Consider the following 14,565-nt stretch of genomic DNA (forward strand, 5'->3'; position numbering starts at 1 on the left):
GCACAACGGATGTGTTTCCTCTCCATCTTGTTTCAATAATTATTATTGATGTCTTCTCTTGAAAAGAAAAATAAAAAGCACGTGCACACAGACACACACCCCCTTGACTTGTTTCATGTATGCCTCTGCACACCCTGGGTATTTCCAGGAACTAGATGATACCAATACTGCGTAGCCAGGAAATACCAAAAATCTCCCCAGAAAGCCCAATACAGGCCAGGTTCCAGGCCAAGGGGTTCTGATAAACTCCAGAAAAGCAGCTGAGTGTTGGATTTCTAACTGAACTGAGCCCTAAAAACTTGTGTACAAAGCACACAGTGACGTGACGGCTTTCTATTATCCTAAGAGCACATCTGCCCCCTGCTCTGTTACCCTTTTACACCCTGTATACAGAGTTCAGATGCAAGCCTTGGATCCATGCACAGAGGTGTCGAAATTCTCTGACAAACCCCAGGCAGACTGGGGGACTGCAGCTCCTTTCCCCTTCTTCTGCCTCTCTTTGAAATGTCCTTGCTGTCTCCTTTGTTCTTTTCTCTCCCAGTAATCAGCCCCCTGCCAGCTTTACAGAAGTCAAAATGATGCTTAGCCTAATTAACAGCAAACTTGTGTGGAGAGAGGAGGACAGACAGACCCGAATCCCAGGAGCACTCAGTAATGGCGCAGTTCAGGAATGTTGCTCTGTCTGCAAGCCTGCAGCAGTTTTTCATGCTTTACAGGGTCTTAGACCTCTTGTTGGGGGCCCAATCCTGCAAGCTTTACTCCCACTGAAGTTAATGGGAGTTTTGCTGAAGGAAGAACAGCAGGATTGGGCCATAATGCTGTGCAGTGTGATAGTGGAGGGACAAGGGATTGAATGTTTCTTTTTCTCAAAGGCTAAGCAAATTAGGACCAATTGCAGTCATAGGAGAAGTGGGTTTTAGCCCACAAAAGCTTATGCTCAAATAAATTTGTTAGTCTCTAAGGTGCCAAGAGTATTCCTTGTTCTTTCTTCAGTCATAGGAGAGTCTCTATTCTATTCTGGTTCTTACACTATGCCCATCACTATGGTTTCGAGGGGCCAGATTTTTAAAGGTATATAAGCATCTAAAGATGCAGATAGATGCCTAGAATAATTTTCAGAAGCTCCTAGGCACCCAATTCCCAGAGAAATCAATGTGAGTTAGACACCTAGTGGGCTTTCCAGAAGTGCCTAGGTGCCTATCTGCATCTTCAGACATCTAAATACCTTTGAAAATCTGGCCCTAAGGGCCTGCATTAAGCAAGGTGACTAGCATTTGTGATGTGTGGTTTTTCTTTCCTTCCCTTCCTCTTACCAGGGGGTGAATTTCCTGTGGAGTTGTAATTAATTAATTGTCTTTTTAACATTGTTTAGACTTTTACTCCTGCCTGCCCTGCTGTGCGTTTAGAGTAGAGACAGCAAGTGAAGGACTGTGCCTTGCAATGGAAGATGGTGACTCCTGTGTGTCGCCTATGCTAGAATCCAACACTACATGATGTCTCTGTTAATTGACATTTAACTGATCTCTAAAACCAAGCCTGTTAAATTGACACTTTTCTCTCTGAGGAGCCTCTCCCAGCACCAGACAGTGAGATGCAGCCCTATACATAGCTGGAATGTATTTTTCTTTACATTTCAGTGTGGATGGTTAAGAAGCATTTTAATCCATCTAACATATGCAAATCTCCCTGTACACTTTTGGTTTAGCTTGTTCCCTGTTCTTCTGCATTAAAGCTTTTCAGCACAGCTGTTTGCAGTTACAGCACAGTAAACACCAGGACACGGGCATCCCAGCAAGACAGCAAAGCCTTGTTCAACCCTCCCACTATCCATCATAGCGCCAGGGCTGGTCATCAAATGCTTATTACCAGCAGCAAGGAATTGCTACCATTTGTGTATATTTGTCTAAATCCCCATCTGTTCCTCCAGATGATGGGCTGTTTGATGCATTTGGGTTGGTGTTGTTTGCAATACCTCAGAATCACAGCTCAGCATTTGGGAGGTTGTTGTTTGCAATAAATAATACCCCAGAATCACAAGTACAACCAGACACAGCGAGGAAGGTAAACAAAGACCTAAAGCATGTTAGCTACCTCTGACGTGTGCATCTAACTTCAATTTATAGCAGGACAGGAGCTGCGGGAGGGGCCAGGAGGGGAGCACCAATTTTCTCTCAACTCTTACCCACTGGGGAGTGGTGGGTAAAGCCCTGAGTGACACTCATTCCCCGCAGCTGTATCAGGAAAGGAGGCAAACTTGCCAGGTCTTCTGGACAACCTCTACAATTCCTCTCTCCTGACAAATTGCTGCCCTTGGGAAACCCTGAACGGTTAATTTCAAAGTTTGGCTACTTGCTACACGTGAGCTTGATGGCAAGATTTATTCTAAAGCATCCCTTTGTGCTGTATTGCCATGGACGCGCCATACAAAACTATCCCAGACAGTTAAATAGAAAGTAACCTCAGATTCCTAGAGTCCAAGACCAGAAGGGACCATTGTGATCATTAAGTCTGCTCTCCTGTATAGCACAGGCCAGAGAACTGCCCTAAAATAATTCCTAGAACAGACCTTTGAGAAAAGCATCCAGTCTTGATTCAAAAATTGTCAGTGAGGGAAAATCCACCATGCCCCTTGATAAATTGTTCCAATGGTTAATTACTCTCACTGCTAAACCTTCACACCTTATTTCCAGTCTGAATTTGTCTCGCTTCCACTTCCAGCCATTGAGCATTGGCCTGTTAAACCCAGGGCTGTGAGTTCAATCCTTGAGGGGGCCACTTAGGGATCTGGGGCAAAAATTGGTCCTGCTAGTGGGGGCTGGACTCGATGACCTTTCAAGGTCCCTTCCAGTTCTAGGAGATTGGTATATCTCCAATTATTACCTTTTTTTACTAGCCTGAAGAGCCCATTATTCAATGCGAGTTCCCCAGGTAGGTACTTGTGGACTGTAATCAAGTCACCCCTTAGACTTCTCTTTGTTGAGCTTCTGGAGTCTGTCACTTTAAGGCACCTTTTCTAATCCTTTAACCATTCTTCTGGCTCCTTCTTGAATTGTGGGCACCAGCACTGGACACAGGATTCCAGTAGCCATGGCACCTGTGCCAAATACAGAGGTGAAATTACCTCTCTACTCTTACTTGAGATTCCTGTGTACGTGCATCCCAGGATCGCATTAGCCCTTTGGGCCACAGTGTTGCCCTGGGAGCTCATGTTCAGCTGATTATCCACCATGACCCCCAAATCCTTTTCAGTGTCACTGCTCCCCAGGGTAGAGTCTGCTCTCCTGAAAGTATGGCCGACAGTCTTTGCTCCTAGATGTATAACTTTATGTTTAACCAGATTGAAATGCATATAGTTTGCTTGCACCAGCTTAGCAAACGAACCAGAACGCTCGGTATCAGTGATCTATCCTCTTCAGTATTTACACTCTCCCAATGTTTGTGTCACCTGCAGATAAAATCAGTGATGATTTTATGTCCTCTTCCAGGTCACTAATAAAAACCTTAAATAGTGTAGGGCCAATAATGATCCCTGTGGGGCCGCACTAGAAACACACCTGTTTGATGATGGATTCCCCATTTAAAATGACATTTTGAGAACTATCAGTTAGCCAGCTTTTAATCCATTTAATGTAGTCATGTTAATTTTAATATTAATCTAATTTTTTAATCAAAATGACATGTAGTACCAAGTCAAATGCTTACAGAAGCCTAAGTGTATTACTGTAGCACTAAACACCCCTCTAGTCACACCCTGCACACTATGGTAATAATCTTTGTACAAAATATACATTGTGAGGTTGTGACGGGTTGGATCACAGTAACCCCCTTGGGAGCTGCCAACTGATGTGCCAAGACTACTTCTGCTCCTGCTTTCCCTGCCAGCTGGGGGCCCCAGCACCCTGTCTAGTGAGCCAGACACTTCCATCTGCTCCAACACAGACCCAGGGTCTGAATTACTTGCCCCAAAGCTGCAGGTTTACCTGAAAACAGCTCAGAGAAGTGTGCTTGTCTTTAGCACTCAGATGCCCAACTCCTAATGGGGTCTAAACCCAAATAAATCCATTTTACCCTTGTCATAAACAGATAGCTAAGGGTTAAAGTCTGTTTTACCTGTAAAGGGTTAACATGCACCACACTGACAAAGGACCAATTCAGAGACGAGATAATTTCAAATCTAAGAGACTGGAGGGAAGCCTTGTCTGTGTTCTTTGTTAGAACTTTTTGAATCTAAGAGAGACAGTCATGTCTCCAAGTTCTCTGGAGTAGTTTCTACTATAATTAAGTGAGTATTAATTAGAAAGGCGAATTAGTCTTATGATTTGATTTCTATAATTTTTTGGTTTGGGTGTAAAAAAAATGCTTTATTCCTGTTTGCTGATATTTTTTTGACTTGAGAGGGGGGGGGGGAATTCTCTCCAGAGATTGATAAGGTTAGCTTGGGCTCATAGTATTTTCTTTTTATTCTTTTCTTAAATTCTTTTCTTTTTTTTTTTTTTCTCTTTTTCCTTCTCTTTGGGAGAGGAAGGGAGGGGAGGGGGGGGGGTCCTCTTGAGTTGTTGAGTCAAGGATTGTATCGGTGTATATCTCTCCAAAGTGGCTAGGAGAGAGGGAAGTGGGCTGCTTCCTGTGTGTAGAGATCATTCAAGGGTTTTGAATCTTCCCCAGGGGGAAGCTTGGGGACAGGCAGTGTGTCAGACACTTTAACCTGACTGGTGGCGCGAAGGAGAGACCCCCCCTTTTTTTAGGGTGGGAGAATACCTGCGGGTCCCCATCTTTGAACCCACAAGCTCAAAGTGGGGGTGAGATCCCATGACAACCCTGTATAAAGCTTATGCAGGGTAAACTCATAAATTGTTCGCTCTCTATAACACTGATCGAGAGATATGCACAGTTGTTTGCTCCCCCAGGTATTAATACATACTCTGAGTTAATAAGTAAAAAGTGATTTTATTAAATACAGAAAGTAGGATTTAAGCAATTCCAAGTAGTAACAGACAGAACAAAGTAAGTCACCAAGCAAAATAAAATAAAATGCCCAAATCCATGTCTAATCAAACTGAATACAGATAATCTCTCCCTTGGAGATGCTTCAGTAAGTTTTTTCCTCAGACGGGACACCTTCCAGGCCTAGGCACAATTCTTTCCCCTGGTACAGCTCTTGTTCCAGCTCAGGTGGTAGCTAGGGGATTCTTCATGATGGCTGTCTCCTTTTTTTCCAGTTCCACCCCTTTATATCTCTTTTGCATAAGGCGGGAATCCTTTGTCTCAATCTCGCTCTCTGTTTCCACCCCCCCTCACTGGAAAAGCACCAGGTTAAAGATGGATTCCAGTTTACCTGACATGATCACATGTCACTTAAGACCCCAAGCCTTCATTCCTCCCAGCCTGACTCACAGGAAGACTTGCTTGCAAACAGAGCCCCAGTCAATTGTCCTGGTTGACGGGAGCCATTAAGATTCCAAACCACCATTAATGGCCCACACTTTGCATAATTACAATAGGCCCTAAGAGTTATATTTCATATTTCTAGTCCCACACATAAGAGTGTCATACAAATAGGATGATCACAATCAGTAGATTATAAGCTTTGTAATGATACCTTATGTAGCGGGATAGACCCCTGCTCCTGCCCTGAAGGGTTAAAACCAGCCCTGGGAGGGGGCTGTGGCTGGAGAAAGCAGCTTTTAGGCTGGACTGATTGGGGGAAGTGGCTGCAGCTGGGGCCATGCCCCAAACTGAGCAACAGGGCCTTATAAGGCGGTAGGAGAAGCCAGAAGGATCAGTCTGTCTTTGTTTGTAGAAGGAGAAGGGCCTGGCTGTAGAGAGCTAGAGACAAAGTACCTGAGTAGAGCAGGGCTGGGGACAGGCCGAGGAGCTGGGGCGCTCCAGCCTGGAAAGCCCCAGGCTGTGGCCTAGCAGAAGGCCAGTAGGTACTGGGGGTTGCAGAGGGCAGCCCAGGGCTAGGCTAAGGCAGTAGGTCCAAACCCTCTTTGCCAGTGATGAATAGGCTGATACTGCAGTCTGCCCCAGGGTGTGGGGCTAGATGATGACTGGTAGCCTTATGGTGAGGTGGGAATAGTGGGTGGGGGTTCCCTGGGGAGGGGAGACCCTAAGACTGAGGGGTTACTGCCGGGGGGGCAGCACCCCAGGTAAAAGGGCACTGGGATCCTGGGAGGGACATGGGGGGCCAAAGGACAGGCGGATCACCGGCCTGCAGAGGGCGCTCTGGAGCTGGAATGAGCTAATTCTCAGAAGTCACCAACAGGAGGTGCCGCAGAGGTGAGTGTGCACCTCTACACCTTATGAGACCTTTTGCATGAAGCATATTCCAATTCCATTATATTCACTCATTACCGTATTTTTATAGAACCATATAGACTGCACAATGTCTCAGGTATCATTTGAAAGCTAATAACTCACTGATCACTAATATTCTTGAATGATGTATGTATGCAGTGGGTTTTAAAAGTTATGAATATATGGTAATTATGCTAACCTAGTTGCCTTCTATGACAAGATACCTTCCTCTGTGGATGAGGGGAAAGCAGTGGATGTTATTCCTTGACATATTAGCAAAGCTTTTGATACAGTCTCCCACAGTATTCTTGCCAGCAAGTTAAAGAAGTATAGGCTGGATGAATGGACGGTAAGGTGGATAGAAAGCTGGCTAGATCATCGGGCTCAATGGGTAGCGATCAATGGCTCTGTGTCTAGTTGGCAGCCGGTATCAAGCGGAGTGCCCCAAGGGTTGGTCCTGGGGCCAGTTTTGTTCAATATTTTCATTAATAAGCTGGAGGATGGCATGGACTGCACCCTCAGCAAGTTTGCAGATGACACTAAACTGGGAGGAGTGGTAGATACTGGGGGTAGGGATAGGATACAGAAGGACCTAGTCAAATTAGAGGATTGGGCCAAAAGAAATATGATGAGATTCAACAAGGACAAGTGCAGAGTCCTGCCCTTAGGATGGAAAAATCCCACGTACCGCTACAGACTAGGGACCGAATGGCTGGGCAGCAGTTCTGCAGAAAAGGACCTAGGGGTTACAGTGGATGAGAAGCTGGATATGAGTCGATAGTGTGCCCTTGTTGCTGTAGTGCCCCCTCTCCACCTGGTTACCTCCTTTAAAGGCAATCTGCTTACGGGTTTTGATGGACAGGTCTGGGTTCTTTTGGATCCTGCCACCCACTCAGCAGAATGTATCTTTCTTTTTTCTGTGAAATTATTTGGCGGTGCCTCCACCACCCTCGCTCCTTCCTGGCAGGGTCACCAGGGCAGCTTGGGTGGAAAATTCTAACTACAGAGCAATCCCCACGTACTTGCCAGATAGCTGGAGACTTCCAGGAAATAACACAACACAATAATTATATTAAACAGGCAACAAATACAACATAACAGGGTGAAACACTATTTTTAGGGTCACCAGTGCCCACACTGAAAATACCCGTGACTTGATGTAACAAGTGTAAAATTAGTGTCCTGTTGGTACACGTACTTTGCTGGGGCCCCTGATGACCTATACAATTCTCTGCAGTGGTTTAGCAGTGTGGCTGACTGGGTTCAGTACAGCCCAAAGGACCCACAAGTGAGAGAAGGTGGTGAATCCCTCCACAGGTGTAATAAGCAGCAGGTTATAACCAGTGATGAGCTGCCAAATTTTTAACAACCGGTTCCCTCCCCCCCCCACTCCTGTCCCATCCAACCCCCCCCCCCCGTTCCTTGACAGCCCCCCCACCCATGCCCTATCCACCCCCCTTCCCTGTCCCCTGACTGCCCCTTGCCACCCCATCCAACCCCTTCTCTCATTCCTGATGGCACCCCGGGGACCCCTACCCCATCCAACCACCCCTTCTCTCTGTCCCTTGACTGTCCCTGGAATCCCTACCCCTAACTGCCCCCCACCGCCCCATCCAACCCCTGCTCCTTTCTGACTCCCCCCCGACCCTTACCCCATTCAATCCCCTGTTCCCTGCCCTCTGACTGCTCCAACACTAATCCACCCCCCCCCAACTCCCCTGCCCTCTATCCATCACGCCCTCCCTGCTCCCCTTACCTTGCTGCCTGGAGATGGGGTCCCAGCTGGGCTGGGGCTGGGACCCGGACACTGGGGCAGGAGCCGCGCCGCCCAGCCGGACCGGCCGCAGACGCCGGGACAGGAGCCCTGCTGCGCCGCCCGGCTGGACCCGGACCCGGCCGCGGACCCCGGGGCAGGAGCCGAGCCCCGGCCGTGCCCGCTGCTGGGCCACGGACCTGGACCCCGGGGCAGGAGCCGAGCCCGCCCGCGCCCCACCCAGCCGCGGACCCGGGGCAGGAGCGAGCCCGCCCGCGCCCCCACCCAGCCGCGGACCCTGGGGCAGGAGCCGAGCTCCGCCCGTGCCCCCGCGAACCCCAGGGCAGGAGCCGAGCCCCGCCCGCCCCGCTTGCTTACCTGCCTGCCTGCCTCCGTCCCTCCTGTTCAGGCTTCCCGCGAACATCTGATTCGCGGGAAGCAGGGGAGGGGGAGGAGAAGGGGGCGGAGCAGGAGAGGAGCGGGAGGTGAGCTTCAGCCGGAGCTTTTGTTAAATTTAGCAGCCCTTATAGAACTGCTTGTCCTGGAACAACCGGTTCTAAAATGGCTGCTAAATTTAACAACCGGGATCGCGAGAACCAGTGCGAACCAGCTCCAGCTCACCCCTGCCTGCCTGGCTCTTTAGCATCCGGTTCTCTGTCCGGCGTCTAATTTTACCAAACGGTTCGCGCGAACCGTTGCGAACCGTCTGCAGCTCACCCCTGGTTATAACATCCTCAAACCCTCACTCCCTGGCTTGAGGACACAGTTCAGGGAGTGGAGGGGGGTCCCCAAAACTAATTCCCTGACTAACTAACTAAAAGCTGGTGCACTCACGAACTCCATGAACGATCTTCAGGTTTGAAGATGACGCTGGACTTCTCAGCCTCTGCAGAGGGGCTGCTGTCAGGGATCCTCCTCAAGCAGGAAGCAGGCTGCATCGGTCCCAGGATCTCCCCTCATTACAAAGGGGTGCAGGGCATACAACTACCCTCACCTCCAAACTGTAGCCTCCTAGCCCAGCCTCCAGCCACACACTCAGCAGGCAGCTTCCCTGGACTAGCAGAGCTGACCATGTGGGGACTAGTCTCACCAGGGGAGCTGGAGGTGAACCCAGCCTGGCTGGGGAAATTTCTCAGCAAACGCTACCAATTGGGAATCATCCGTGGGGAAGGAAAACCCAGCTGGGGAATCTGCTGTCAGGTCCCTAGAGGCCAGTTCTCAGGGGGAACCCTGCTTGGAGGCCTGGGACTCACCAGCTCCCCACACAGCCAGTCCTGCCCTTGCCCTGGCTGGCTCCAGGCTCTCCAAAATGGCTTCGCCCCTTTCCTGAACTCCCTGGGAGGGGCATCTCACTCCCTAGTGGTTGCCGGGCAGACTCTGAGTTTGCCTTGGCTCCTCCTCCCTGAGGTGCCAGCAGACAGGGCCCAGGAATCTAGGTAATCTCCTTGGGGGTTACACTGCCAAGAAGGCTAATGACATTTTGAGCTATATAAGTAGGGACGTTGCCAGCAGATCGAGGGATGTGATCATTCCCCTCGATTTGACATTGGTGAGGCCTCATCTGGATACTGTGTCCAGTTTTGGGCCCCACACTACAAGAAGGATGTGGATAAATTGGAGAGAGTCCAGCGGAGGGCAACAAAAATAATTAGGGGGCTGGAGCACATGTCCTAGGAGGAGAGGCTGAGGGAACTGGGATTGTTTAGTCTGCAGAAGGGAAGAATGAGGGGGATTTGATAGCTGCTTTCAACTACCTGAAAGGGGGTTCCAGAGAGGATGAATCTAGACTGTTCTCAGTGGTAGCAGACTACAGTGGCATAGCTGCACCCGTGCAAAGCTGCTAAGTGTAAACAAGCCCTAAGTGTGTGTGCACTACACAGCACTGGCCAGCAGCTCTGACCCCAGCAGCCTGTCTGCAGCCCCACAGCCGCACTGGGCTTTGGTTACAACCAGCAGGGTGACCCCAACACACTCCAAGGCCCAAATTTTCCCAAAGCTGTGTGCTCTGTAATGTCCAACCCTCTTCTGGACAGTTCAGAGACAATAAGCTTCATTTGTTCCGCCAAAGACACAGAAGCACATGACGACTTATTAACTTAACTGGGGTAAATACACTCTTCCCTTTAAATACTGCACTGAGATGGTTTATATTAATAGTAACATTTATTAACAATAGGATATAAGTTAAGTGATGGTCAGTAAAAGAAACAAAGTTAGAAAGGGTTACAAGCAAATGAATGTGAAAAAGTGCATCTAAACATCTACAACTTAATGGAGCAAGGTGCAGGCTTTGTTCAAGATGGCTTCTCACATATATTCAGTTTCCAGAGACTTCAACCTTCCTTTTGGTTAAAGGACCCATCTTTCTCAGCTTTTCAAAAGCTCTGTTCCCATGTGTCCGTCTAATGATGAATGCCAAAGATGGCTTCTGTCTTTGCTTATAACTTCCAAAGTTCAATGACTTTATTTCAAGAGGTAAGATGTTTTTCTCCTTCCTGTGGGCTTCCCATCCCTCTGCTGCTTTCTGTGTAAATGGATCTTCCATTGTTTCTGGGCACATCTTGCTTAATTTCATTGGAGACCGGTGATAGCTGCCTTCCCTCCATTCTGGGTGAAAGCTGGCTTCTCCCTTTGTTTGGCTACAGACTGGAAACTTAATATCATTAAGTATTCATATTTCCTCATATAGTGTTAATAGACATTTCACAAAATGTCATTAGCTTTCCAATAAGACCTCACTCTGTACACTTTTATAATACAGTAATATTGTATACAACCAGTTGATTCAACTGCTTATCTCTTGAGGTTCAGCCCTTCTCCCCCGCCCCCAAAATCTTTACAGACAGGAATCCTTTGAAATGGATTCTTCTAAGGGTTACCCTCAAAGTAAAGTGTATTCAAGCTGTGAGGCTTTTTTGTCTGCCTGAAGATCAGCAAATACACAGTCGTTTGTCTAAGGCAAATCTGTTTAGCAGCTCCCCATGACATGCCTGTTTTAAACACACTTTAGCCATAATTCTAGCATATATCCATACCTCTTATTACCTGCTGCATACATACATCACATAAGAATATTAATCATCACTGAATTATTAGAAGTCGCATATACTATATTCAAACATACCTCACAAGGCATATTCTGTACAAGGATATTACAGTAGTGTGTAGGGTGAATACAGCCATGCTTTGTGTCACACCTGGCCCCTTACAAAGCTGCAGGTGGGTTAACCACTGTTCTCTAACCCTTCAATATGTTTAATTACATCGGAAATGACCATCCTAAACCCATGGAAAAAGGCTAATGTAGTGCCCATCTTTAAAAAAGGGAAGGAGGAGGATGCGGGGAACTACAGGCCAGTCAGCCTCACCTCAGTCCCTGGAAAAATCATGGAACAGGTCCTCAAGGAATCAATTCTGTCTGAACAGTCAGCATGGCTTCACCAAGGGCATGTCATGCCTGACTAACCTAATTGCCTTCTATGATGAGATAACTGGGTCTGTGGATGAGGGGAAAGCAGTGGATGTGTTATTCCTTGACTCTAGCAAAGCTTTTAATACGCTTTCCCACAGTATTCTTGCCAGCAAGTTAAAGAAGGATGGGCTGGATGAATGGACTATAAGGTGGCTAGAAAGCTGGCTAGATCGTCAAGCTCAATGGGTAGTGATCAACAGCTCCATGTCTAGCTGGCAGCCAGTTTCAAGCAGAGTGCCCTAAGGGTTGGCCCTGGGGCCAGTCTTGTTCAATATCTTCATTAACGATCTGGAGGATGGCGTGGACTGCACTCTCAGCAAGTTTGCAGATGACACTAAACTGGGAGGAGTGGTAGATACGCTGGAGGGTAGGGAGAGGATACAGAGGGACCTAGACACGGGCGGCTCCAGGTCCCAGCATGCCAAGCGCGTGTTTGGGGCGGCAAGCCTGCAGGAGGTCTGCCAAAGCTGCGGGACCAGCGGTCCCTCTGCAGGCAAGCCACCGAAGGCAGCCTGCCTGCTGTGCTTGGGGCGGCAAAATGCCTAGAGCCGCCCCTGCCTAGACAAATTAGAGGATTGAGCCAAAAGAAACATGATGAGGTTCAATAAGGACAAGTGCAGAGTCCTGCACTTAGGACGGAAGAATCCCATGCACTGCTACAGACTAGGGACCGAATGGCCGGGCAGCAGTTCTGCAGAAAAGGACCTAGGGGTTACAGTGGACAAGAAGCTGGATATGAGTCAACAGTGTTCCCTTGTTGCCAAGAAGGCTAATGGTATTTTGGGTTGTATAAGTAGGGGCATTGCCAGCAGATCGAGGGATGTGATCATTCCCCTCTATTCAGCACTGGTGAGGCCTCATCTGGAGTACCGTGTCCAGTTTTGGGCCCCACACTACAAGAAGGATGTGGACCAATTGGAGAGAGTCCAGCGGAAGGCAACAAAAATGATTAGGGGTCTGGAGCACATGACTTCTGAGGAGAGGCTGAGGGAACTGGGATTGTTTAGCCTGCAGAAGAGAAGAATGAGTGGGGATTTGATAGCTGCTTTCAACTACCTGAAAGGGGGTTCCAAAGAGGATGTATCTAGACTGTTCTCAGTAGTAGCAGATGACAGAACAAGGAGTAATGGTCTCAAGTTGCTGTGTGGGAGGTTTAGGTTGGATATTAGGAAAAACTTTTTCACTGGGAGGGTGGTGAAGCAGTGGAATGGGTTCCCTGGGGAGGTGGTGGAATCTCCTTCCTTAGAGGTTTTTAAGGCCTGGCTTGACAAAGCCCTGGCTGGGATGATTTAGTTGGGGATTGGTCCTGCTTTGAGCTGGGGGTTGGACTAGATGTCCTCATGAGGTCCTTTCCAACCCTGATAGTCTATGATTCTATGATCACCGTGCACACAGCTGTTAGCTGCTTTTTGGTGAACTCAGCATCTGCTTCTTTGCTCCTCCTGCCTTTGCTTCTTCTGACTCATCTTCACAATTCCTTTTGTTCTATTTCTCTGGCCCAAAATAAACAAACAGAAAATAATAAAACTGCCCTTTCTTTGACTGTTCCTGGTCTTTTCACTTGAGAATCATTTAAAACTATTTCACTAGTGCTTAAAGTGTAAACTTCCATTTTAAAATCACGAAATGTGTGTAGATCCTGCCAGCTGCACCACTGTTATGGACTCAGGATGCAATCCAGACTAGTCAGGGATTGTCACCACTTGCCCTGCAATCGTTAGCAAAGCATTACAGTAATAAAGCATTGTTGCAGGGCAAGTGGTGACACAACCTCTGGTGGTCTGGTTTACACCCCAAACTCTGGGACAATTACATCAACACTAGTACCTTTTATCAACCAAACTTGTAATCTCATCAAAACTCATTTCCGTAGTTTGTCCTCCTATGGTTTCCAATAGAGAAACCACAGAATGTCTACAGGATACTTAAAAACCCCACAGAAGTGAGATCATTCCATATTAAATTCTTTAGGTTTTTACAGTAATTTCTATAGAACCCTGATAAACTACTATGAAGACTCTTGATTTCATTTTTATTAAATTCTATAGCATGGTGTCACTGTGGCTTTAAGAGAATGAATAGAATCTCCAGGGTGTGGGAGCTGTTGGTTTCAGGTTAGACTGACAGATTCGCCTGAGTTAAGAGGCGATGTCTGTAGGTTAACTATGCATCTAATAAAGACTATTAAATTATTAGTAATGAAGTATTAATAAGGCTAGTGGATTACATGAATATAAAACAGCACATGGCCCCAGGAGTGAGGGAAGTGGTAAAAAGAACTGGAAGAAGTTTTAAAAAAAAGGTAAAAATTAATCAGAAATAAAAAGCAAGTTTGAATGAAATAAGATGGATCAAGTAAGAGTTCCCATAGTGATAAACATCAAGAAATGCTGTAGAAAATCAGAAAAGGTTTTAAACAAGAATATGCTTGATTTTTGGGGGCTTTGGGGTCTGCTCATAAGGAAGATTAACAAAAGATTGCCACCTTTTTGAATATTTCACCTGCGGAAGCAATTTCATTATGTAATTCATTTGATCTTAGTGTTCGAGAATGAGCTAATTAACATTTTGTCTTAAAAAAATCAGAGGAATACTGTTCAACAAAACAATGAACATTTGAAAGATTTCAGTTTCACTCAAGAAACTAATGAAGGAAGAGACTTTTGAATCATTTTAACAGATCCAGAGATAAGAAGTCAGAAATGTAATTTCCAGACTCTGAGTGGATGATAACAGATCAAACTGTGATCGCTATAAAATATATTAGTGTAAGAAAAAGACTGTTTGAAGAGCCAAATCTAAATCTGGAAAACGCAGTGAGAATTTGCCAAACTGCTGAATTTGATCAACAACTATTGCACATTTTAGTAAAAAAAGAAACTCATGTGAATATAGACTTAAGAAGGAAAAGTAAAAAAACAAGTCTATGGAGGAAAGCAGAGTGATGGTATTTAAAGGTAAAATATGTCATATGAAAGAATGTGGAATGAGGCACCAACCCAGTGTACAGCACAAGATCAAATCTGTCATATCTGCAAGAAAG

The sequence above is a fragment of the Mauremys reevesii genome, linkage group 26 (genome assembly GCF_016161935.1).
Source record: "Mauremys reevesii isolate NIE-2019 linkage group 26, ASM1616193v1, whole genome shotgun sequence".
Classification (NCBI taxonomy): Eukaryota; Metazoa; Chordata; order Testudines; family Geoemydidae; genus Mauremys; species Mauremys reevesii.